General features: G+C 44.4%; 1 protein-coding gene and 1 pseudogene across 2 annotated transcripts in view; both read left to right on the forward strand.

The window, feature by feature from the left end:
- The window catches only part of LOC308657570 (killer cell lectin-like receptor subfamily B member 1), a gene marked incomplete at its 3' end in the record, with an annotated part of 180681 nt that overhangs the window by 11359 nt on the left and 143929 nt on the right, over window positions 1–25393 (forward strand).
- LOC308659026 (ribonucleoside-diphosphate reductase subunit M2-like) lies at window positions 217–2720 on the forward strand (annotated as a pseudogene). Its single transcript has 2 exons — window positions 217–268; window positions 2081–2720. The product of its transcript is annotated as a ribonucleoside-diphosphate reductase subunit M2-like (transcript).

The following is a 25393-nucleotide window of genomic DNA, read 5'->3' on the forward strand; positions in this document are numbered from 1 at the left end:
GAAGAGAAAGTGTGGCCTTTGCTAATCCCTCTAAGCCTCAGCTCAGATGAGGTGTAGTAAATGATTCCTAAAGTCCTGTGCAACTCTCATAGTCTGTCTTATTCTGTACTATATCACACAACTGAGTTGTGGAAGAACATGATGAAATCCTTTCTCTTAACTCTGACACCAGATCCGTAAATAAAGGGGTCTGGGAAGGGGTCCACTATAGTCTGGATGTCCCCTTCAAAACTCTTGCTGAAATTTGTCATTGCAACAGTATTCAAAGGTAAGCCCCTTAAGAGATTAACCCATGCAGGCTCCACCATCACCAATTAGCTTAATTCTGTTACCATGGGAGTGGTTGTTAGGAAAGTGAGCTCTCTCCATGTGGTGCCCTCCACCATGTCATGATGCAGCAAGAAGCCCTCACCAAGTGCTGGCACCTTGGTATTGGAATTCTCAGCCTTCAGAACTGTGAGAAATAACTTCTTTTCCTCTTCATGTTCTGTTGTAGCACAGAAAGTGGACTAATACAGTTTTTGGCTCTTCTCACCCTCCCACAGGCCTTCCCATTTTAATTTTCTAAACACTTCCTTTCTTCCACATCTCCTTCTTTCTATGGCTCACAAACTATACCCCAAATGTAATCATATCTTTCATTATTCTAATACAAAAATAAATGACATGTTTTCTTCAGCTCTTCAGTTGGGTGAATTAAAGTAAAACCACAAAGAATTGTTTATTTTTTTAGATCCCTTGAATGTTCACTTTTCTAAAAATATGCACATTTTCCTATGGAGACAAGTAATGATATTGAATTTACTATAAATTAATAAAACTTCTGTAAAAGTAGACATATTCTTACCCTGAACATTCAATGCCAAATTGAATTATATAAATTCAAGTAGTATAATGACCAAAATATCTTGATTTTATTTCCCCAGATTGAAAATTTATAATACTTATTAATATGTTTTGACATGTCATAAGTATGTTAAAATCTAAGTATAATTTATCTTATGAAAATTACATGGGAAAAAATTATTTAGGAAAATATCTTAAGTGAAAACATCATTATAAAACAAAACAGCACATAATAATAGTGATATTTTAAAGTTTATGACACCTCTGGAATAAGACCTGTAATGACACTAACAGAATAGAAATCTGAAGAAATGTTTCCATAACTGACAATGTGCAATCACACCTCTTGGAAAGGTGATCATAATAACATTCTAAAATGATTCAAGATAAGACTCTGTAAGTCCATTCATTTAGCTCAGAATTTATTCCACACATTGACCTTTTTAATCCCCTTCTTAGGACTAAAGGCAAAAGGATCTAAGGCGTATATCTATAAGAAAGTTTTCCAGGGGCTGGGGATGTGGCTCAAGCGGTAGCGCGCTCGCCTGGCATGCGTGCGGCCCGGGTTCCATCCTCAGCACCACATACCAACAAAGATGTTGTGTCCGCCGAGAACTAAAAAATTAATATTAAAAATTCTCCCTCTCTCTCTCCCTCCTCTCTCACTCTCTCTTAAAAAAAAAAAAAGTTTTCCAGTGAAGCTAACCTAAGAAGTTAAGTAACCTATCACTGTCATTTCTATTTCAGTGTTAAATAATTAACTAAATTAATATTGGATACTATACTGCTGTGATCCCCTCAAACAATAAAGTAAGTAAAACTCAAACTATAAATGAAGTAAAATCTACAGTACTTTCATGTCCAACCATCTCTAAGTAGGTTTAAAAACCATTAGGAGAAAATATTTGGCTGCAGTATTTGAGTAAGTGTTCATTGAAATGAATTGGAACTCTAAGTCTCAATGATAAGAGACACTTAGTATGGCACTCAAGGGAACAATTTACAGTGTTGGTGGGAATGAAAACTGATATAGCCTTCATAAGAAATGGTATGAAGTTTCCTAAAAAAATATTAAAACTTGAACAACCAAATGATCCAGCAGTTCCACTCGTGGATATAAAAGAAAAATCTGAGATGCACTAAACATAATCATAAAGGCTGGTAGATTGAAGGTGGAGGAGATAAGGGAAGGCTCGGGGTCCTGCTTAGCCACTTCGGTCACTGCTGTCTCCAGGTCTGCTACCGCCTTACCATGCTCTCCTTATTGACACTTACATTAAAGACTCCAAAGAAAGGGAATTTCTCTTCAATGCCATTGAAACAATGCCTTGTGTGAAGAAGAAAGCCGATTGGGCCTTGCATTGGATTGGGGACAAAGAGGCTACCTATGGAGAACGTGTTGTAGCCTTTGCTGCTGTGGAGGGAATCTTCTTTTCTGGCTCAAGAAACGAGGACTAATGCCTGGCCTCACATTTTCCAATGAACTTATTAGCAGAGATGAGGGTTTACACTGTGACTTTGCCTGCCTGATGCTCAAACACCTGCTGCACAAACCATCAGAGCAGAGAGTAAAAGAAACAATTATCAATGCCTTCAGGATAGAACAGGAGTTGCTCACAGAAGCCTTGCCTGAGAAGCTAATTGGGATGAATTGCACTTTGATGAAGCAGTACATTGAATTTGTGGCAGATAGGCTTATGCTGGAGCTGGGCTTTAACAAGGTTTTCAAAGTAGAAAATCCATTTGACTTTATGGAGAATATTTCACTAGAAGGGAAGACTAACTTCTTTGAGAAGGGAGTAGGCGAGTATCAGAGAATGGGAGTGATGTGGAATCCAACAGATAATTCTTTTACCTTGAATACTGACTTTTAAATGAACAGAGGATGTGCTTTTATTTGGCTGATTTTCCCCCCTCCCTTATCACCTACCCCCATCCCCCCAAATCAGCTAAAATGAATCCACCAGCTACACCATTGTCCACACATTGATTAATGGCATCCAAAAAACTGTGCAGCTACCTCAGAATCCTTGTTGGCTTTTGCAAGCAGCTGTCCAGCTTCAAAGCACTAATGATGACGATCCCGGCTTCCAAGTGAGGGACCCTCAAGCAAGCCTGCCCCAGCAGGATTGAACATCAGTGACAGCCACCAGACAGTTAAGGTGTCAGTCTCACTGCTACAAAGAAGACTTTAAAGCTTACTTAACTAGTTTGTAAATAAAACTGGCACTTTACACACAAATGATCATTGTATTGTCAAGGGAAAAGCCTGTTTAGTTTGGTTTCTACGACAAATGCAAAGTGTTGTATTTACCACTAATGGCCAATTCAAAATTCACTAAACAACTAAAGCTAAACTTCTGTTGACTCATATGTAATTTAGATTTTGTTTTCTTTAATGAACTGAAGTATTTAATAGATTTTTAAGTCAGTCCTGTGCATATGCAGACTTTAGCCAGCTGGTGCCAGTAGAAGACAATTTGTGTATTTTATTCTGGACCCCAGATAGGGTGTCAGCATGTCTTGCTCAAGAATGATGTCTTTCAGGGCAAGGGGCTTCTAACTTAAGTCACTGGGAATTGAGATGTGATTTGGGTGACTACTAGTGACCCAGTGACATGTGAGGAACAGTATCATTGTTTCTCAGATTGTACTTTCCTCAATTTCTACTTGGCATGAAAAGACTTAAAGGGTCTTTGGATTTAAGATGCTATTATGACTTTTCAGGTCAACCTTAGACAAAGTGACCTGTCTCAGCTTTTCTATTAATAGTGGTGAAACCAGAAATAAAATGGGCTCTCCTAGATGTTGTATTTATTTCTAACTTTGTAAATAGGTACCGTTGAGACTTGATCATTTTACCTGACTCTTTAATTAGCAAATATGTTTTACTCTATGTCTATTTAGGTTTTATTTGTTTTGGGGGAAAAATCACCCAGTATTATCTTGAAGACATTGTTCTAACTATTCTAACATTTGCCTAAATATGAGCATCACCTGGTGAATTCTTTAACCAGTAGGAAATCAGTGTTGGTAGGTTCTATTAAAACATGTTCCATTCAAATGTTAATTTCAGGTAGAGGTATAGTTAACAGCCAGTTTAGATAAATCTACCTCTGGAATAAAAAAACCCAAGGTGTTACACAGAAGATGGTGCATGACTTGTATTGATCTTTGGCCCTGTTTGTTAATTGGGTTGTGTATTAGCTGACCATTTGTCAGTTTCCTTTTATTGTATAGTCTTTGAATTCCTATAATATGAGATTCTTGTATCTTAAAATATTGTTGCTTAAAGTTAATAAATTCGGGTTATATTGTTGAGAGAGAGAGAGAGAGAGAGAGAGAGAGAGAGAGAGAGAGAGAGAGAAGTTAATCAATGAACATCTATGGGCCAAAGCCAAAGAATAGACTTTCACTTTCTAAATATATGTTAAAACCTTGACTAATGACCCCTAGTGGCCAAACCCTGAAGCTACCTCCTCTCCTCTGTACACACTTTCCACACTAAATCTAATTAATCCAGAAGCAACAATTACTTCTATTTGTGGACTTCCATCTGATCTCAAAATTTCATCTACTTTTTGCTATCCCTTTATTTTAGTCAGCTTTTCCACCGCTATGACCAAAAGACCTGACAAGAACAATTTCAGAGGAGGAAAGTTTTATTTGGCACTCATGGTCTCAGAGGTCTCGGTTCCTAGATGGCCACCTCCATTGCTCTGGGTCTGAGGAGAGGCAGAACTGTGGAGGAGGAAAGCTGCTCAAGACAGGGCAACCAGGAAGGAGAGAGAGAGCACTCTACTCACCAGGGACAAAATATAAGCCCTGAAGGCAGTCCCCAGTGACCTACCTCCTCCAACCACATCCTATCTGCCTACAGTTATGGCTCAGTTAATCCATATCTGTGGATTATTACACTGACTAGATTAAAAACTCTCTTAACCCAATCATTTCACCTCTGAATGTTCTTGCATTATCGCACACATGAGGCCACATATAAGAACCATAACATTCTACCCCTGTCCCCCAAAAGCTCATGCCCATCTCACAATTCAAAATACGTGGTGGTGCATGCCTGTAATCCCAGTGGCTTGAGAGGCTGAGGCAGGAATATTGTGAGTTCAAAGCCAATCTCAGCAATGGCAAGGCCTGTCTCTAAATAAAATACAAAAACAGAGCTGGGAATGTGGCTCAGTGGTTGAGTGCCCCAGAGTTAATCCCTGGTACCCCCATCCCTGGAAAAATGCATTTAATCTATTTCCAAGTGTTCTCATAATCTTAAGAGCTCCACCATTACTCAAGCATCCAAACCCAAAGTCTCTTGAGCCTCAAGGTAAACTCCTACCATGAGCCTCTGTAAAACACCAAAAGCAAATTACATATAGCCAATATATAAGGGCACACACTAGATATTTTCATTATATAACAAAGAAATAAGAATATAGAAAGAAGGAATGGAACCAAAGAAAGACTGAAACCCAGCAGGGCAAACAAGTCCTGGAATTTCTCCCCCAGCATCTGGGGCACAGAGCATGGTGATCCTTGCCCCTGAGGCCTTGCTGGTTGCAGGCCACATGACCTCTCTCTAGGCTTGTTTCTGCTCAATTCCTACAGCTTTCTTCCAAAGATACCCCATGTTAATGGCATCTCTTAATCCAGGGCTCTCCAGTGCAACTTTGGCTTTCTTGCTATATCCTCAGGCACTACCATTTCTGGGGCAGTCCTGTAGGGACTTCTAACCTGTTGCAATTTGTTTATCTCCCTGACCTTCCTTTGAAATCTTAGTAGAAGCCTCCAAGACCCTGTAACTCCAGCACCATGCCTTCCTGGAAAACCAGCACTGAAGGATATGGAAAATAATAACCCAAGACAATGTGACCTGGGAGTAGGAAGGGAGGAAGAAGGCAAAAACATTGATCCTTCCCCAATAAATCCTTTCCCAGTGACAAGACAATATCTGAGAAGGACACACACATCAATCCTAAAATGGCAGTCCCGGGTTAAACATTGATTCTTTACAATATAATGACCCCTGAGACCCTCCATCCTTTTCCAGTAAAAACAAGTTTCAAATTTTTTCCTGAACACCCAAACTGACACATTCTGACAACGTCTCCAATGATTAACTCACCTTTCACTGTAACCTATAGAACCCAGACCTCTCCTATAACCAGAGGCCATTTTCTACCCAGAAAGTGAGCCCTTCTGACGCCTGACAGCCAAGTAAAAGGCATTGCTGTTCTGTGAGGGCTGCTCCCATGGCCTTCGTTTGTGCTTACAAGCACCATGAGGTTGATGCCGAGATCTGCCATCACCTCAAGCAGGAGTCAGTAGCTAAGCCTCCTGGGACCATGGCTACAGGAACCTCTGAGCGTCTGAGCAACTGAACCCAGTGAAACAGCTTCCTGAGTTCCCTGTGTAAACAGGGTGCCCCACTGGTCTCTTTCCAAAGAAATTTTTACCTTTACTCCCTTGAGCCTGAAATGGGTCTGGTCATACCAATTCCTGAGCTGCTCTTAAGCCAACTTTCTCTGTATAAAGTCTTCAGCATTTCTAAAGGACTAAGGAACATATGAAAGACCTTCCCTCTCCATGTGCCAGCCATGACCTTTGCACACCCTTGATGGAACATCTAAAGAAGGCGGCCTTCTGGGTGGGTTTGGCTCACTCTTGAGCACACTGAGTTGTCCACTTCTCTTAAGGCTGTCACTCCCTCCCTTCCAGGAGCTGGCCAGGCTGTGGGGATACGTGTCCTTGAGCAGATCACTGGGTCCTGCAGGTTGTTATAACAGAGCTTTCTTTGTTCTACCTTGTATTTAAGGAGGAATAGACTTTGGAGCTTCACCCATGGAAAATCCACTCTGCCCAGGACTTCCCAGTCAGGACCTGAAGATCTGCCCAGGACTCCTCAGCTGCATGACTTCAGGGGTTGCTGTTTCCCCTGAACTGATGGTGTATTTTCTTTTCTTCCTCTCTTGCCTACCACTTTTTCTTTTTTTGCTCTTGCTTTCATATTGTTCCTAAAATAAATGCTATCTTGTTTAAAGAGTGTCTTCATTGTCTGTCGGGTCTGACCTACAATATTCAGCAGCTGCACACATACCTATTGCTTTAATGTCACAATTTCTTTACTGAATGTAATGTCTTTAACAACCATAACTTCTTCAACCACAGTTTTACTCACACCTTTCTGGTCAAATGGGAAGTTTTTCAAATCTTGCTGCTCTTCTTTCTGCTTCTGATATCACAGTAAACTTGGCTAAAAGCTGCCAGCCATATCCATATCACCACCTGAAGGCTGTGACACCTTGAAATTTCCTCTGCCAAATAAGTTAGTCCATCACCTTTCAATTCAGACTCACAGAAAATATCAGGAAACAGACACAATGTAGATAATGTCTTTGACAAAATACAATATAAATGGCCTCTTTTCCAATTTCCAATAGAGTCTTCCTCCTCTGAAACCTCACAAGCCCAGCCTTTGTTGTTGTGATATGTCCAATAGGTATTTTGGTCTTTTGAGTTCCCACCAGAATCATTGAAGTTCCACTTAACAACAATCTAAAGCTTTTCCAACTTATGCTTCTAAACTATTCAAAATCCCCCCTCCCCTGCACATGTAGCACACCAGCTTCAAAGACTTTTGAAACACATGTTCAGGTTACTCATGGCAACAACTTTGCTTCCTGGTACCAATTTCTGTTTTACTCAGCTTTTTTCTGTGTGTGTGTGTGAGATGAGGGAGGCGGAACCACTCCATTTTTCTTACAAAGGAAAAGAGACCCTTTCCACTTAAAGACATGGTCCAGGGTCACTGAATCTTCATCATTCTCCACACACATCCTCACATTTTCTGATTTCACAGTTTAATGCATAAACCTAAGACTCTCTATCATCCAGTCCCTTCATTCTTTCCCCCACTCAGGGATGGCTGAGCTGCCTTCCCCATATCAGCCCAGCCACAGGTGCTAGTAATTGGAGAAGGCTCAAATTAAATGTTAAGTTTCAAATGATTTTTTCCCTAAATATCTTTTAAAAATATGCAATCTATTTTTTTCTTCTCCTTTTCTGGAATATGATTTGATTTTTTGTAATAAACTCCATTCTGTTACCTTATAACCTCACCTATTTTTTTAATTTAATTTTTGTTTTGTTTTGGTTTTGTGACTGCTTTTTTCCCCTTTCAAACAAGCTAAACAGAATAAAAACAAAAACGATATTAGTCAGAACATGTTTACCCATTTTGTCCCTTTTCAATATCTACTTTCTCTACAACAAATGAAACTGGATTATTCATTAATTTTAAGTTGTTTATTTTTATTAACTTATTTTTTTATTGTTGCTGCTGCCAATCTTTTTATGAGGGCCTCTCCAGGGAAATGTACGTTTTGTGAGAATAAGGTCCTTCTTTGTATTGTTATCAATAAATGGTTACCATACAGAATAGATGCTCATTTTTTTTTATTTTTTACAAATGAATAGTTATATAATTAGTTTCATCTATCTACTGAACTGGTCAGCGTTTTTTGCTTGAGATCTCTGTAAGTTATCATGTGGTGGTGACTGGGTCCCAAGGCTTTCCTCACACATGTGACTTGCTTAGAGCCTCAACAGTGTGGCACGAGTGGTTTTCCCAAAAGCACTATTTTTCAAACAGTAAAGCAGAAACACAGAATGATTTGTCAACATGTTGGAGGTAGTCCACTCGTGGAAATAGAACTGAAGTTTGCACTCAGTTTCACTCTTTCTCAACATGCTCAGGGAACTTTCAAAATAAAAATTAGAATACTGTAAAACCAGAGTGTACTTGACCACTAAATATAATGCCAATTCTGAGTGAAATTACTCTCCAGGTAAACTTTTATTCACAAGTTTGTGTTCATATATTTTTATCCATCACTCTTTGCAGGTTTAAAGCATGAAAAATATACCCAATTATTATATACTATTTTATTTCAATTTGGGAAGCTAATGTAAAGAAAACAAGCTAGAAAAGTGGAAAAACATTAGAAAGGTGGATTTATATGTACATAGAAGTAGGTCCATAACAATTATCGTTGCCCCTTTCTTCACTGATATATAATAAAAACCAGGAAAATGCCTAGCATACGGTAAACTCTCAGTGATTACTGAATGAATGAATATACAAAAAAACAAAAAACCCAAAACTTTAACTCTTTCATGTCAGGGTTTAAGCTCTGTAGGAAATTTTTGGTAATCCATAGGATAATTTTAGAAGATGCTTTATGGGACAATAATGCTTTCATTTGTATTGTTTTTCTGACTGAATGCTCTTATTTTCTTCTTTAACTATTGACAACTACAGTAATTTTCAAGAATCTACATCTGTCTTCTATGGAGCTGCCTATTATTGTTTCAGAATGCAGTAAATACTGTTTTCTTTGAAATTTTATTTCACTTCCGGTCTTGGGTATATTTTTTGTATTAAATGTATTCTCAATTTCATTGTCCGTCAATATTGTTATTGCACTAAGATAAATACAGTCATTTACTTGGATTTGTTTTAAAAATATTTTCATGACATTTAGCATTTTTTTTAGTACTTAATTGAGCTGCTTTTGGTTTGTCCGTGTTCTTTCCTAAATTAGGATCCATTGCAGTTACTATCTGAAAATAGACAAAAACCAGCACAGAAGAATAATTGCTAAAGCAAAGCCTCCAACTGTCAAATAAATCAAATCAAACAAAATGGTAGCAAATTGTTCAAAACCATTTTAAATTTAGTTCAAGGGATTAATTAAAATTGTGCTGAAACAAAATTAGTATAAATAAGCACAAATATAACTATATGTTGCCATAGGGTTAGTGGTTTGCTGCATGACTAATCAAACTCATATTCAGTAACTTAAATCAGAATGATTCCACTTTGCTGATGAGGCTGTAGATCAGCTCAACAATTCTACTAGTCAAGTCTTAGGTGATTTTTCCCAGGTTGACTCATGCCTGTGGGCAGCTGACCTATCCTCTGAGGCCTGAGGGAGTCAGACAAAGGACAGTTAGCTTACTGTCCACTTGACTGAGAGAAGAAGAAGTATGTGTTTCTAAATCTCCATCTGATTATTCCAAGTTGTTCACATGATCTTTGGGCAGAGTCAGAGGGGTGGAAAGATCTTCAATTGCAAATGAACATTCACTTCTCTCACATTTCATTGAACAAATCAAGCCGAAAGTCTTCCCAGATTCAAGGGAAACTGGCTTGTCTTTTGGGCACAAAGTCACTACAAAGGGCCTAGGTACAAGGAGAGGGTAGAGAAGCAGACATGGGACTGATTTCTACCTGAACATAGGACACTTCAAGATTATTTATTTTCTATTATATCACATAAAATAAGATATGTGAAAAAATCTCATTATTAATTGGAACATTAGGACTATATGGCCTCAAATGTTTTCCAATATTAAGATTCACAATTGTAAGTTTCACCCACAAAAATTAGGAGTGGGGGAAGGGGGATTTTAGTCAATGAAATGGATGTCAATTCATTTGAAAATATTTTTACCAGGAATGGACTTTAAGGAGGAAGTTGACAACAGGTGTATAATAGGGGCGTGACAAAGGAGGACAGACCTGGATGTCTTTGAGGCTGCCAGAAGGCAGTAAAAGGACAGCAGGATCCTGGAAGTGGCAGGTAGAGAGTAAGAGAGGATCATGGACAAAATGAATTGCCTGTGGCCTGGGAAGGATGAGGTTCACAGGGCAATTTGTTCAGTCAGTCGGACTTTCTTTCCTCATCAAAGACGCATGTCCTTTAAATCTTGCTGCTTCCTCATGTTCCCTTGCACACTGCCTCCTCCTCCCTCATTATTCCCTGCTCCACTCTGTCCCTCACTGGTCCCATCACTCCTCTATACAGGACCAGGATACTAGACGCAGGAGGAGAAGCAATTGGCTTAATTAGCTTGCTTCTATAGAAGAAATTGCAGATATTCGGGCGTTGGATATTTACATTAAGATTTGAGCTAAAAAATAAATCAAAAATTGTGAACATTTAGGGGGTGACATGTAGTGTTTACATACATGAGTATTTGTGTAATGCTCACATCAGGTAAATTTAATCTATCTCCTAAATCATTATTTTTATGGTGAAAACATTCAGTATCCTTTCTTCTAGTTTTCTTTTTGAATATACACTATATTATCTTTATCTATAGCAACCCTATTATGCAACAGCACAACAAAACTTCTTACTCTTAGTACCTACTAATTAAACTTTTGTTTTGTTTGTAGAAAATCTTCTGTTTTGCAAAGAGATTCATTTCATAGAGATATTTTAAGGCATCTATAAGCATAAATGCATATATATGTATGTATGTGTGTGTGTGTGTGTGTGTGTGTGTATAAAATTTCTACATCAACATCATAAAATAGAGCTCTTCTGTAATTCTTGTATCTCCACACTCAGAAAATACATTATTAGACAATGAACATAGGCAAGTAGAAATAAAAGGGAAGCAAATATTTTTACAAGTGGAAAGAAAGCCAAAGATCCTCATTTCATATGTGAGACTTAGTCACAGGTTTCCTGGTCAGGTCACAAAATTAATCTGCTGCAGAGCCAGGTCTAGAACCCAGATCTCTCCTGGGTTACTAATCCTTGTTTCTTTAGTGTTTCTTCTACTTTACAGTATGCCAACTTGAATGTTAATCACTCATTCGTATTTTAAGTTTTCTCAAGGATGCCTGCCTTCTAAAGTGTTTTACACATTTCTCCTCATAGAGGAAGCAATGAAGGAGATGTTGTTGAAGTACTGGTTTCTTACTACTCCTTTGACCACAGGAGTGCTCTTACAGAAGTTCCAAAGTGAGTCTATTGCCACCATGTGGCCATAATGCGCAACTACAACGTTGAAAGTGTGTTGGAGGGATTTCCCATTTAAACAAAGGTTTAAGAATAATTGGAAGACCACCAGTTCTTGATTGTTTCTTTGTGCTACTTCGGATTAAACCTAGTATACTATTATTGAGCTACATCGTCAAGCTTTACTTTACTGTGAGACAGGAGTTTGCTAAGTTAAAGTCTCTCTTGAAAATTGCCATCTTACTGCCCAAGTCTAAAGCAGCTGGGATTACACATGCACTTGAGTGCCTGATGATGAGCACAAGTATTTTCACTATTTAGATACAATAATTATTACAATTTTACTGTATATATGTTATCTCTTTCTCAACTATCTTTGTTCTGAATGATTTAAAAATAATTTGCACATAGAAATAAATCTAAGATTATGAAAAATGACATATTTAATATCACAACATAAAATCATATACCCCCAAATTTACCAATTTACCATACTATTCTCAAAAATGAAATATCATATCATAAAAACAAACAACAATAACAAAAACATAAAACAAACAAGAAAACAACAAAACAGAAAAACTCAGAAACTCGGGAGGAGAGGAAAAGGAGAGCCAAGTGGAGTATCTGGCATTGCATAATCCTCAGGAGCTCACAAAGGTAGAGGTGTCAGAGGAGACGTGAGCATTAAGGCAGTGTCCACTTTACAGAGGAGGTGGAGAGGGTGATGGCCTGAGAGATTGTTGACCTGGTGCCTCTGATATTTGCTGGGTTTAACTGAGGTTTTATCCAGGAGACATAGATGAAAGAGAAAAGAGCCCCATCATGACAGGCCAGGGACTCATAGTCCTCTTGCAACAGCAAACATGGCCATTGGAATTAAAATGTTCATCATCTTGCATGGCAAAGCAATAGTGTCTAATTTGTTTGGAATAATCAACTGTCCAACATGCAGACTGCACACATAGAGGAGTGCTCCATAAACAACAACATGCTGCTGGGCTCAGCTTTAGAGTGTGTGCTTAGGGAGAGGTGCACCCAGCTCTAATGCCACTCAGAGGAACTGAGCCAAGAGAATGTCAGGTTCAAGGCCAGTCCAGGCAAACTAAAGGAAATCTAATGTAAAATTTTTAAAAAAAGTATGTAAATGGGTACATTCAACAGAGAGAGAGAGAGAGAGAGAGAGAGAGAGAGAGAGAGAGAGAGAGAGAGAAAGCAAAAGAGAGAAAGAGAGAGAGGAAAGGGGGTCTAACTCTGTGGAAATAACATTAAATTGGATGAGAGCATCAGGCCCCATTCACTAGTATTGTGAAAAGAGATCAATTACTTAATGAAAGGTAGAACAACTTACATAGGAACTGCAGAGGCTCATATGATTTCCCCAAACGTCATACTTTAATACAATTTTTAAAAGGCTTTTGATTCCCATACAGGAATGCATTTGTGGGTCTTGAAGGAATTGCAAGGAATGAAAAGTGCAATATTCCAATCACTCACTTCAAAACAGGTGAGACAGAATGTGTGCATGCGGAAGCAGGCAAAACAACAACCATGAATGGTGTCGTTCATATGTGTGCAAACTTATGGACAGAATCAACACAGGGCTTCAGTACCCACACAAACTTAGTGACATACTGGGGCATAACCTCTGGTCAGAGACAAGAGTCCATTGGCCACCACGGCAAACACTTCAGTGCTGCAGGGGGCTTCTATGTCTCCTCAGTTCTACAGAGTATTGCATGACATAAAGGAAGACTGGGAAAGATTCTCTTTTGATTTCACTTGTGGGAGGCATTTCTATATAAATTTAAAATAAAAAAAATAATCTCCATTATTTTTTCTGACAGGAGGTATAAAGAGAGTTGATATGGAATGCATTCCTATGTAAAGGGGTAACCACAGCCTTGCCTTCTTCTCTTCCAGATGCATACTTTTTCTTCTGTATGTTGTAGATTTTTCCTTTTCCACATGAGGTGTGCAAGGCCAGACCAGGATGTGGTCACTGGGGAAGCATGCACAAGAAAGAGCACCTGATGAGAAGCTGCAAGAGTGGGAAACCGACATCTAGGCCTGTGGAGGACTGAAGGGGAACGGAAAATCTTGGTATTCCCTAGCCTCTGGTATTTCGTCAAAGTCAGCAGAGTCAAGACCAGGTGTGAACCCAAGTACAAGAGCAGGCCCTAGATAGGGAGAGCCTCAGGCAGTGTTGGTCACAGGCCATTTCCTTCTGAAAGTTCTTTCTCTGATGAGCAGGACCCTTGGGATGTGGGGAATGCCTATAGCACTGAGACTTGCCCTTTTCCAGCACTTGGTTTTCTGACTTCAAGTCTTAGGCTGTAAGTTATTGAAGGTAATTGTGTTTTCAGCTCAGCCTCTTCAACATGGCAAAAATATAAACTATTGCTCTAAGAGGAAATTGCACTTCAATGTTCTCATTTGAAAGAACTGGAAAGATTCTGACACAAGGCTACTCTAGTAGTGAGATCCATCTTCCACACTTTTTCTTTTTCTGACAGAATAAGGACAATTGCCCAGGCTCACCTGGATCTTGTGATGTCCAAAAGCCTTAGATTCCCAAGTAGTTTGGCGTTTGCAGAGTACACTTCTGTGCCTGGGTTCTGAAACACAGGGTATTTTCTGTCTTTCCAGTATGGACCATTGAACCCGGGATGCTCTGCACCTGAGCTCCATCCACAGCTCCTTTGATGCTTCATTTTGAGACCAGGTCTCTCTAATTGCAGGGTGTGGCCTTCCATTGGCAATCCTGCCCTCCCAGGGTCTTCAGTGTCTGCACAACCTGGATCCTGGCCCATAGCCTTTGGAAAGAATGTGAACTCTGGGGTGGGACGCCTGGCTACTACTGGAACGCACCTGCCACGATGTCCATGAGTGCAGGCTACCTCAATAGAGGATGACTGTGGTGAGACAACCTCATCAACCCAGTCACCTCTACTAGGACCTCCATGCAGCCTGGCACTAGACATCCCATCTGCTCACTGCACACACAAGTGTGGGTCCTACTGAGCTGGAGCCAATCTAGCACAAAGCAGGATGATCCAGTGCACTGGATTCCATATTGCTGACCTCCATCATATCAACTGAAACAATGATGTCACCTTGAAAGTCAGCCAGGAGCTCAAAAGCAAAAGCAAATGGATACTCTGAGGTTTAGTGGTGGTGTTGCAGTGTTCCTCTGATGAGATCCCCCATTCAGACCATTGCCTAGGTCACTGCACACCATCTGCAAATCACCCCCCACCCCCTATTCCTGTGACATTCAGCATCCAGAGTGCGGGCCCCTGTCTTTAAGGCATTAGGAAGTATGTTATCTTCTTGGAGGTCAGGTGTTGGGGTGATAGGTAGTGGGGCATCCTCACCTCCTAGGCATCTAAAGGGCTGCACTGTACCAGGAGAGGGCCACACCCACAGCAGCTCTCTCTGACTCAAGGAGACAGCACCCAGGGCTATGAATCTGACAAGTTCCAACATTTATTATGGCTGGCTGTCCTTGGCCTGGTCCTCAAGGGAGTCTTTTGGACATGTGACTTCTGTGGATTTGTTTGCATGACATTACCAGAATCCAATGTGTGTAAGTTCCTTAGATGAGGGCTTTGACACATACACTCCACCCTCAAACACTGTGGACATTGGGAGCAGTGCTCTCAGTCGATCCTCACACTGGGCCTGTGGCTATCAACATCCTGAGTGATCCAGGCAGGAGGATCTCAAAATTTGTACCAGTCTTTGCCAATTAGGGAGTTTGTCACAAAATGCTCAAAGAAAAAGTCCTACCCAAGAACCTCCGTAGCAGAGCACCCTAGTTTCCTTGTATATTACTGCAAAAGAAAATAAAAACAAAGAAAAAAGTAAAGAAGAAAGATGTTGTTTGAAATAGGTCAACCATCACGTTTTCAGGGCTTTGCATGAAGAAAATGTGGCTCCTGAACACGAACTCGTGTGCTCTTCCAATTCTGCATGGTGTCTTGGCATGGATTCCATGACATGGGCCCAAATCCGGAGACCCAGAGTTGGCAGGGGAGTTCCACTTGCCATCACATTTCCATTTGGATTCCTACCACTCAGTAGGGGGTGGGGGTTACACTCCACATTGGAGAGCAGGAGACTAAGTGGGACCACACTGGCAAAGACACCTCTTCTGTTGGATTCTACATTCCATTTCCATGGTCTTAAGGGCATTGCCCCCAGAAAAGCAGCCCCTTCTGGTGGCATGAATCCTCAACCTTTTAGGCAGTCACCTCTCCCCCATACTCAGGGGCCTCTATCTCACCTCCTCCAGAATGACCAGTGTGTGTTCTCCCCCACAAGACCCATGTGCTCTTCTGGAGTCTCTCCCATGGAAGCTACACAGTGTTGGTGGTGGCACAGCCTCGGGAATGGATTGAGCAGGCAACGTGATATCACACCATGTAAAACTTTATTACCACACTTTTTAACACACCTATCTCAACAAGGAAAAGTTATAGCGAAATGACCATAACAACAATAATGAAAGAACCTGAAACAACTAAACAAAACTCAAACCAAACCAGATAATAAATAAATACGGAAGTAAATGAATAAATGTTAGAAATCCAGGAGATTCCAGAGGAGAGGAGGAGGAGAGGCGTGGTGGGATCTGGAACTGAGTGGTCCTCAGGAGCTCACAAAGGCGGAGGGGCCAGAGGAGACGTGAGCTCTAGGGCAGTGTCAACCTTCCAGCACACGTGGAGTGGGTGCTGGCCTGAGAGATGGGTGACCTGCTGCCTCTGGTGTTGTGCTGTGTTTAATTGAGGGCTTTTCCTGGAGAGGCAGCTGCAAGAGAAAAGAGCCCCAACATGACTGCCTTTCCCTGGGTCTTTCCCGAGTCCCAGAAGAACCCTGGCTGTGAGAAGAGCCCAGCCCCTATCCCGGCACCAGGACTTCTTCCCGGACGAGGGCCCTCCAGCTGCAGGTGGGGTCAGGAGTATTTGGCTGGGGACCACAGGCCAGTTCCCAGTAGGAGCAGCAGAGGTTCCAGGACACACACATGAGGTCACCCACCCGAGGGCCCTCACCACAGGCCTCGGACTCACGGGGATCTGTGTTCTCCAGCCCTGTCAGGAGGCTCTCCACCTGGACTGTCAGCCCTGACTCCGGCATGGTGTGGAGCAAGAAGGTCCTGAGACTCCTCAGGCTGGCCATGGACCCCACAAAATCTTCTGGGTACAGGTAGAGCCACATTTGGACAGCGGAGCAGAAGGCCCTGGGGACATAGGAGTGGGGCAGGGAGCCATGAGGGACTGGGCATCGCCTTGAGCTGGAAGCCCCTTTGGACCACCCGGATGATGGGCTTCCCAGAGAGTGTCCAAGCGGGTCCCATGCAGCAGGGCGAGAAGGGGGACATCTGTGAGGGCCATGTGTGGGTAAGAGGCTCCCCTCTCCTGTGCATCGGGGGCTCCCCAAAATTTGCCTCAATAGAGAAAAGTGAGGGCCATTGTGCCTGGGATTGGCTGTGGAGGGGAGGGATGCTCAGGGCCAGGCTCTGAGGCGCCAGCCCCACCTGCGGTCCTTAGCTACCCAGAATCCACCACAGCTATCTGTGCCCACTCCAGAGGGAAATCACCAAACCACACCCCTGTGCCACAAATCACAGAAGGTGGACGCCTGCGTTTTTGCCCACCCATCCACACTGCCAAGGTTCCCCAAGTGACCCTGGAGTCAGAAGCCCACTCCCGTGGCCCCCAAACCACTCACTTGTGTTCCGGAAGGAAGACTTCCTCCGTGCATTGCCGATACTCCTCATACCTAGAGAAGGCCAGGGGAATGTCATCTCGTACATCCTGTGCCCTGCATGTGCCAAGACGCCTGGTGGCTTTGACTAACTTCCTGCCAATAATGAAAGCTCAGGAGGGCTGGGAGGTGTGTGTGCACTGCTTCCTAATGGATAGGCCATGTGCCTGCCAAGGGCAGGTGCTTCACATCTATTGGGCCCATGAATGAACCCAACCTGGTCCCCCTCCATCCACCCCAGCTGTCCCCGCTCTGCCCCCAGGCAGGTCAGGGGCCCTTCCACATGCAAGCCACATGCTCCTTCCCCAGTGTGCAAACTGCTCTTCCTGAGGCCTCTGTCCAGTGGGGCTGAGGCACAAGAGTTCCCCACAGGGGCAGGATAGGCACCCCAGGGGAAGTCCTGAGGCCTTGGAAGCCAGGCCCAGTGGACAAGGCCTGAGACCTACACTCCTAGGGCTCATCCTACTTGGTTGGCTCAACACCCGGCGGGGTTCTCCTGTGAATATCCTACATTCCACAGAGTTGCCAGAGGTCCAGAGTGGTGCCCAGCATCCCACCCACCACGCCAAGAGATGGCCAGGTCCCGGGGCCTGGAGGTCATACACACCTTTGACTGAGGAGCTTCAGCACTTTCTGGATGCTGAGCACCTTTGGGCGTCTGCACAAGAATCCTTCCACCCAGGAGGAGTGCCCCCGCTGCAGGACATTCACGAGGTCCTTCTCCAACTCCTGGCGGACCAGTGAGGTGAAGCTGTCCACCAGAAGGGACACAGCCAGGGACGAACGCTTGTCATCTCCCTAGTTTCAGGGATCAAAGAGGGACATTTCAACCAGGAAACAGTAGCACCTGCAAAATGTCTCAGTGTCGAACAGTCAAGTGAAAAATCAAACCAAAGGCTCTCCTTCCCTTCTAATTCTCAGTTGAAATGAGGGAAACACACACACCCACACCCACAACAACTCGCATTCGGCGAGGGTCTGGGGCTGTCCCAAGCGGAGTCGCAGAGGCGGGTTAGACTCTGGTCACCTGCAACTGTGTGTCTTGTCTCACCTCCAGTGTCCTTGAGAAAAATCGCCAGAGTGTTCTGGACCCACGGCTGACCCAGCGCCTCCAGGCACGTGAGAGGCCACTATGAAGGGCTTTCCTGAGGCCAGGGTGTCCACCGAGGACTGGACCACAAGAGCTCATGGCTCTCTGCTTGTCTTGTCAAAGGCAAGTGAACGGACTGGGGCTGGAGCTGGATTGTTGGGACCTAGCTAGGAGGGTTCCAAGTTCTATAGGTTCCATCGCCAAGGAAGTGAGGTCACTTCCTCTGGGACTCCTTGCCTGAGTCCCTTTTCCACACAAGGTGGTTCCAAAGGCCACCTGGGGTGCTGGCTGCTGCCATCTTCCCATAGCATATGCACAAGTGGACAGAGTTCTGCCAATACAGCCTGGATCTCTTCCCCAGGAAGATCCAGGTCCTGCCAGCAGCTCTCCTGGTTGGGAGAGACAGAGCTGGGTTCAGACCCATCTCCTCCATCTGACCATGGGTGCGAGTCTCAAGAAGCCAGGGGGCCTCACAGGCTCTCCAGAGCTTCCTAATGTATCCTCGGTTCCTTCCACCCTCTGCTTTGGAGATGGTCATCAGCTGTATGTTCCCATGCATGTGTGAACCACCACCTGGTCAACCCTCATGCTGGGGTCATGTGTCTGTCATGCACAAACACAGAGGTGACACAACACAGGAAGGGGGGGAACCAGGGATGACATGCAATTCTACCCCACCCTGAGTCCTACAGTGAAAGAGGGAACGTGAACTCCTCTCTTGGCTCTGATTGTGCCCAACTGTGCCCAACTGGCAGCGTCTAGGGACTGATTTTCAGAGAGAGCCTTCATTTACCCCAGAACTGCCAGTGGCTTCTGGGAGATTCTGAATAGCACCCATGTCTCTTTCCATGGTATCATGTGGGTACACTACGAAGGCTCCCAATCTCCAAAGCTGCCCTGTGCCCAAGTCCTGTAGCTCCCTACCCTCTATGGGGATCCATATCACTACCTGGATTCTGAGAAAGAGGCAACAGCCAGGGTCATGGGGTATCGCTTGCAACATGGTCTCATGAGAAGTCTCAGGACTCTGTGGGTTCATTTCCCTTCACAGCAGGAGGGACTGCTGGAATTCTCTAGCTGTGTGACAAAAATAGGTGGAGTGGCATCAGGCAGAGACCCAAGGCCCCAGGAGCTGGGATTTCTCTGCTTCCGTTTCCTAGTGCCCCACATAGGTGAAAATATTGGGATTTCAAAATTCACTCATGCACAAAATATATCAAGAAGCGAGGATGGTGTCAAGTGGTCAAGAGTCTGTCCACATCATGGTCTCATCATGGGCGTGAGTGCCTCTTCCTCCACGTCTCTAGGGAGAGGCGACATTGCTTCTTTCAGGGTGGCAGCAAGCCACTTTGGTTTGTTTGGTGCACAGTGGAAGGCAAGACTGTTATCTCCCATTCTTTCAACACAGAGGAAACCAGGCCCCAGTATTAGGAGCAAAGAAGCCTCCCAGAAGGCAATATGCATACAATAGCCAAGGCTTTTGAGCAGGCCCAAGGACAGACAACTCAGTGTGGAGGAATGGAAAGGGAACAGGAGGCCAATCCTGGCAGGGGCACTCCCTCACCAAATGCGTGTTGACTGAGCACCCTGTTCTCACCGTTTACTGCAACCCAAGAGGCTGAGGCCTTTCCCTGTTCCCAAGGAACTTCAAGAATTCGCCACCCGGGCCAGGAGCCTCAGGTCCACCTTCCTGGTGCAAGCAGAGCTAAGTGGCTGCTCATCCTGCTGCCAGCCAAGGTCAGAGGCACAGCATAGACCACTGGCCAGGAAAGACTGGAAGATCACTCCTCACATGCCAAATCACCCCTGAGGGGCGGGCTCCTAGCACAGGGCATTCTTGGCTGCATCTGTGTTCTTGGAAAGATAGATGCTGGAGAGTGGCATTTGGAAAGGGATGTCCACAAGAAAGACCAGCAGCCACTCAGAAGGGTGATGGGCTGGGTCCACCCTGAGGCTTCATTCCACTGGCAAACAGGAAATGGCCCCTGAGTTTGAAGCTGCTAAGAAGTCAGAGGAATGGAAAATCCTGCCCTCTTGTGTCCTGAAGCTACAGGCATTCAGTTCCTGCCCTCAGGTGATTACATCCCCTGGGCCACTCAGTTTTTCTTGGGGAAGGAGAAAGTGCCCTGGACCAGCCTCTCATGCCCCTTTGGGACCTGTGATAGGAGGAAGTTCAGTCAGGATCCCTGCCACTAAATACAACCCTGAAGCTGACAAGGGCAGCTGGCGATTTTTTGTCTTTGGTGGCCACTTCTGGGAAGCGACTCAAAATTGCTCTGATCTTTATGGAACTCTCCCAAACACAAGAAGGAGTCTACACTTTCTTCAAGGACTTACACCTGTAGAATTTCATCCCCCTGCTGTGGATGGAAACTTCAGGTTTCGTACATCACAACCAACTTCCTCTGAGAGGCAAGCAGGCCCTGACTCCATTTCCAATCCTCTTGGGGAAGCTACTGTTGAACAGTGGGGAATAAAGTTATCATCAATAAAGTTGTCATTACCAGTAAGTGGTGGAGGAGGGACTGAAAATGGATCTAAAGAGCAGAAAATCTTTCCTAATAGCTTCTAAGGTGGACACTTTGAAGATGTTGGCATATATATCTGGAAGTCTTGAAGGCTACTGCCAAGTTTATTTCTTGGAGGACCAGTGAAGAATGTGTGTTCAGGGACAGCCTTCCTTCTGGAGCCGAACTGTTGTTCTTTCAGGCCTTTCCCTGAGATCAAGGCCACACTGGTCCAGTAGACGACACATAGTGGCTCCAATTGAGTGGTGCCCAAGCTTGGGGTTTCTGCCAAGGTGTGCTATGTATGTAGAAAGTGGGCTTGTTTCATATCAGAATCATTTACTGACTTTTGTGTGGGTTGCAGCAGGCTCAGGGTGTTTAACAGGGCGATTGGCTGAACCCTCTTGGACATTGCTGACCTCTGCTACACATTCAGAGTCCCAAAGTTAAAGAGTTATGCAGAATATTTTCACGCATCTTGACCTAGTCCAGGATGAGACAGTACCCAGCATCTGGCCAGGATTTGGACCCAGGAGTGCATTTTATGAGCATTGGCCCATCTGTCAGGAAGGAAGCTAGGCAACATGCAGGTGCCTCCTCATGGGAGGTATGTGGACATTTCAGATTGCTTCATGGGGAGGCCCTGACCTACATGTAGTTGGAGTAGGTACTCCTGGGGTGAACTGATGGTGACACGACCCTAAGCCATCTAAAAGGAGCTGGTTTGTTTTTTTTGTAGTACAACCATATGTGAATCACGTGCATTTGCGGTAGCTTAGCTTATCATTTAGGCATCAGTGCAGACAAAACTCCCAGCCCTCATAAACTTCCATCCCTGCCAGGAAGTCAACCAATCCCATTATGCATATCTAGGAAGATGAGTGGCACAAAATGTAAGAGGTGATATCCTCCTGGCCTTTTCTAGTTATGGAATTTCCTGCCATATTTTCAGGAGGAGTACCTTCAAGTAAAGAAGTGAATGGACTTTGGGCCAAGAGGGAGGGCTCTTGTCTCCAAAGCAAGGTACTTGGGAGACTGGTATAGAGGAGGGCTGGGCAAACCCCAAGTTTTACCCTTGTGTAATTTCCAGCAGAGAGCCTACATCTGGGACTTTGCCTGTAGGAGGAGAAACATGGAGAGCTGTGGTGGGTTTCCAGGCCCCAAGGAGCAGAGGAGTGACTACGGGCTCAGAGCTAGAACCTATTGGATCCCTCCACAGCACAGTCCATCCCAGCCTTGATTGCCCACACTTTCCTGTCTAGAGGCTGGACAGCAGAGGCAGGGAGGCACCTACACACACGTGTTTCACATGGTTGCCCTCTGTGCCCAGCTGCATGTGAAATGAGTAGTCACTGCAGGGTAAGTACATGAGGCAAGGGTCTTAAGGGGTTCCAGGGGAAGAAGAGGCCAAGACCCTGACTGCTGTCCAGTGCCCTCTGCTGGTTAGTGCAAACACGGACGTACAGCTCTCCAGAAGGTTTTGGTGACTCACCAAACCTGAAGAACCTGAAGCATCTCAGGACCATCCTGGCATTCACCATGCCTAAATCACAGGTGATCATGTCCACAAACTCCTTGAACAGCTGGAGGACCCAGATCCCAGTGAGCCTGAGTCCAGGGATGAGGAGACCTGGGGTGACTGACAAAGTGTATGAGGAAGAATTCATGCTGGTCCCACCAGGGACTGACATATGATCCTGAACACAAGAAGCATCCTGCAGGTGGTGGAACCTACTCTGGAAAGAAATCATATTGTGGAGATAGGACCTGGGGCCACTCTCAGAAGTGGGGATCTTTTTTGAATTGGGAGAAGCCCAGGGAGAGGCAGTCATGTTGGGGTCTTTTATCCTGCAGCTCCATGCCACCACAAGTTGGAGAACTGCCTTCAGCAGCAGAACCCCAATTTGCATTCTAACATTTGGGGCAGCACATAGCCATCCCCTGAGCTGGAAGAAGATCAGTAATCAATGCAGGAGGACGGATCTACTCTGATACCATCCACAGAAGGAGAGTTCGACTTCCAGAGGCCACTGTGATACTTGTGTGCCAGGAGGTATCTAAGCTGCCAGCAAGCAAGCCAGAGGACATTGAACCATGCCTTCCAGTTGCTATGAATGGTAAGTCATCTGTCTCCACATCTCTTGAAAGAGAGCTACCTCCCCACGTAGCAGCAGACATTGCAAGCACCAAAAAGCCAGAGGTAGGATGTACAGGAACATTCAATCCAGAAGCCACTCCAGCTGTCATTGTTCTAGAAGACTCTGTGGAACTTCCCTCCCTGTCAGCTATTGAGTGTGACCTAGTGACAGTTCCCCCACCACAGCTGTCCTTTCCTTGCCCTTGTGAATTGTCAATTTTATTTTTTGTCATGCTGGGTTTTTTTCAATTTTTATCATGACATGTTAGGTATTTGTAGTCATAAATTTTATTATTGACTCATTTAAAGTTTCATGCCCAATCCATTCACCAGGCTGTGCCATCACCATCACTGTGTAGCTACAGATAGAGCCCCCAGTAGAGCACATGGATCCTGTGAGGTGGACATACACGGGCCATTCAGAGCAGGTGAGATAGAAGCCCCTCTCTGTGGGGCAGAGGTGACTGCCTAGAGGGTGGTGAGGAATCCCACTCACCAGAGGGTGCTGTCTTCCCTGGGTTGTGCCCCTGAGATTAGGTACATGGGACCTGGAGTCAGACAGATCAGGTATCTTTGGAAGTTTGGTCTCATTTGGACCTCCTATTCCTCATCTGTGGAATGGGACTGTAGCCCTCTCTGAGGGTGGTACAAATACAAATTGAATACAAGTTGAATGTGACTGAATGTGGAGCTCCCCTGCCAGCCTGGGTCTAAGGTTGTGTGCACACACCCATTGAAATCACACAGACACAATGCAGAATTTGAAGTGAAGAGAGGTCAACGTTTAGGAGGCATTTTAATATCTTCATAATAATTTCCTTTCTAAAAAAATCATTTTATTTTTATATTTTTGTGTTATGGTCATTTGAAGCCAAGGCTGCTTTGGAAGTCATCTACTTTCCCAGCCCTGTTACTCTTTTCTTTTGAGACAGGTCTGACTAATTTTCCAAGGGTGGTCTCAAATTTAGGACACTCTTGCCTCATTCTCTAGCTGGGATTACAAGTGTGTGCCACCATGCTAAACCATGCTGATCTTCTTACACTGCTAAGCATTTCCAGAAGTGTTAGGGGTAGACTATCAATAAGAAATCCCCCATAGCAATTTACACAATTTGCTCTTGGCAATGTCCTGGAAGCAAAGCAATTGATGCACACGTGACCTTCCTCAGGAAAAGGCCATTGATTACCTCTATCAAATAGTATCTGGCACCTGTCACTCTGAGAGCACTGGGTTCTGTGTTCCTGGAATGGGGAGAGTTGGTGAGGACGGGGCCCTCTCAAGGTCACAGGCTAGCTCTGTTTGACTGCCTAGGGAAGGAGGGAGTTCCCACCATAGGCAACCCTGCCATGTGACCTGGGAAAGTTTACACACATCAGGGCCACATACAGGCAGGTGCCAGCACTCAGGACAGTGGATGTCATCAGCAGGAGGAATGGAGCTGCATGCTGCAGCAAGGTCTCAGAAGTAGGAGTCTGATGATGTGAGTGAAGTTGAGGGACACCTCACCCCACCTGGGCTAGAGACAGACTTCCAGGAGGAACGTGCAGAGAAAGGTGAGCCTATCCAGCAGAGGTCAGAGGAGAGTGCGCAGAGGTCAGAGCCCATGGCAGTAATGGGCTTGTTGCAGGGAGACAACAGGAACAGCCTAGGCTGTCTGTTTCCCTCAAAGGGAGTCCTGAAATCCCCCTGTGACTATTGCATTGTGTGCTTTGCAGACACCACACAGGAGATAAAATGAGCATCCTCATTACACTGATGGGGAAACTAAATCTTTGCCAATGAGCCCTCTCTGCCTTACAGAGTGGTAGAGCTGGGATCTGATCCAAAGGCTACGAGGCTCTGTGAGGCCAACCTGACAAGGGGATGCACTGTGTGCCTGGTTTGGACCTCTTAGATCTGCACTTCCATGAACCTTTGCCTCTGTTGCCTGGAGAGAAGCCTTGTCCTGCCCACAGATAGGCTGGTCCTGGTCCATGGAGAGCCCAGGGCCCAGGGTGGCCTTTCTCTAGCCCACACCCAGCCCAGGCAGTGGAGATGGCTCTGTCACATGAGTTCAGTGAGGGAAGATAAGAAGAAGAAGAGGAAGAGGAAGGAGAAGAAGGAGGAATAGGAAGAAATTTCACATGTTTAAAAATACACACACATGTTGGGAGGCTGAGATAGGAGTATCATAAGTTTTAGGCAAGTTCGACTACTTAGTGAGAATCTGCCTCCAAATAAATT

Source organism: Spermophilus citellus, assembly GCF_964194105.1.
Source record: "Spermophilus citellus genome assembly, chromosome: 10".
NCBI lineage: Eukaryota > Metazoa > Chordata > Mammalia > Rodentia > Sciuridae > Spermophilus > Spermophilus citellus.